This window comes from Trematomus bernacchii, unplaced genomic scaffold (assembly GCF_902827165.1).
Source record: "Trematomus bernacchii unplaced genomic scaffold, fTreBer1.1, whole genome shotgun sequence".
NCBI lineage: Eukaryota > Metazoa > Chordata > Actinopteri > Perciformes > Nototheniidae > Trematomus > Trematomus bernacchii.
In genome coordinates this window covers 3,058,374-3,060,389 of record NW_022987616.1, presented here as the reverse complement: position 1 = coordinate 3,060,389, position 2,016 = coordinate 3,058,374, and positions in this window count along the sequence as shown.

Sequence of the window (2,016 nt, the reverse complement as noted above, 5' to 3'; positions counted from 1 at the left end):
AAGCAGGAAGACGTTCAGTTCACTTTTACTGAAAGAAAATGCTGTATTGATTTGCCTTATATGTTCCACATTAAGAAGGAGTGGCTTTCAGGATTGCAGTGAGTGGTGTGATGAAAATAAAAACAGGATATTAGCAGAGAGACTAAATATCGGTCATGATGTGGCATCTGGCAGATACAAAAGCCTGGTGTGTGTGTCTCCACTTCCTTTTGTCTCGCAAGACTAAATACTGTAGAACATTTGTTGGACACCTTACATTACTTCCTGAATTGTACATTTTGGTAAGAGAATCATTTCAATGCTTTCTACAACATTTTTCAGGTATTTTTGGTTTAGGATAAATTTCGTATTGATTTGCCTTAGTGTGCCACTTAAAATTCAGATTTCTGTAAATACTAAATGGTTCCATGTTCTTTCAATATGACCCTAAACCTAGTGAATAACGTGTTGAAGTGTTTGTACTGTTTGTACTGTACACAAAAGTAAAAAGTTCTTAATTAATTTGTCTCACGTTAAACGTAATCATGGCACATGATTTTTATTTTGTTCTTTTACTTTGTAATTGCTTAACTTGTATTTCTGTTGGATGCATGTGAACTGTGTTAAATTAAAAACAAATCAGGGGTTAAACAAGAATTCTGTGCAGAGGCTTTGAATGTTATAAATACAAATACATTCAGATATCTAAGTTACTGTTTTAATGATGATACATTGTAATATTTAAAATGGTAAGCACCAACATTGTGAATTAAATAAACTTCATATTTATTGCTCTTAAAATATGTCATTATTTTTGTTCACAACATGACTCATGTCCTTTGAAACCTTAACATCTGACTTCCATACTACTTTTAAGAAAAGAGAACAGTCTCTGGTACATAATAATTAATGAAGTTGGTGATTTGGCTCCTTACTTTAATAATAACAGAATAACAGAAAAGTAAATACATACCTTTTGGATTATGAATTGCCAATTTATTTTCCACCTTTTATTCATGTGTGTTTATATACAGAGTATTACAAAGATAGTAAAAGGTATTGATGAAATCTTTGCTTTATTGTCTCTGTTAACATCCCGTCCAAATGTATTGACACTGATCATTACTTACAGAGCTACAAGAGAAGACTACATTTTCACTATTTTTGGCTATGGACCAAAATTGCAATAGGCAAGGCAAGGCAAGGCAAGTTTATTTATATAGCACCTTTCAACACAAGGCAATTCAAAGTGCTTTACAAAAATGGAAGACATTATGAAAATGGCATTTAAAATCAGTCATTAAAAAGAAAAGATAATAAAATAAACATTAAAAGAAAAAATACATGGATAAAAGTTAAAAGTTACAGTGCAGTTTAAGATGTGAATAGTTCAATTAAAAGCAGCGGCAAAAAGAAAAGTCTTCAGCCTGGATTTAAAAGTAGTAAGAGTTGCATCGGACCTGCAGGTTTCTGGGAGTTTGTTCCAGATATTTGGAGCATAATAACTGAATGCTGCTTCTCCATGTTTAGTTCTGACTCTGGGGACAGAAAGCTGACCAGTCCCTGAAGACCTGAGAGTTCTGGATGGTTCATAATTTAGCAGGAGGTCAGACATGTATTTTGGGCCTAAACCATTCAAAGCTTTATAAACCAGCAGCAGTATTTTTGAAATCTATTCTTTGACACACAGGAAGCCAGTGTAAGGACTTCAGAACAGGAGTGATGTGATCCACTTTCTTAGTGTTAGTGAGGACTCGAGCAGCGGCGTTCTGAATTAGCTGCAGCTTTCTAATAGATTTTTTAGTGAGACCTGTAAAGACACCATTGCAGTAGTCGAGTCTACTGAAGATAAAAGCATGGACAAGTTTTTCCAAATCCTGCTGTGACATTAGTCTTTTAATCCTAGATATGTTCTTTAGGTGATAGTAGGCTGATTTAGTAACTGTTTTAATGTGACTGTTGAAACTCAGGTCAGAGTCCATGACTACACCTAGATTTCTGGCTTTATCTGTTGTTTTGAACATTGCAGACTGAAGC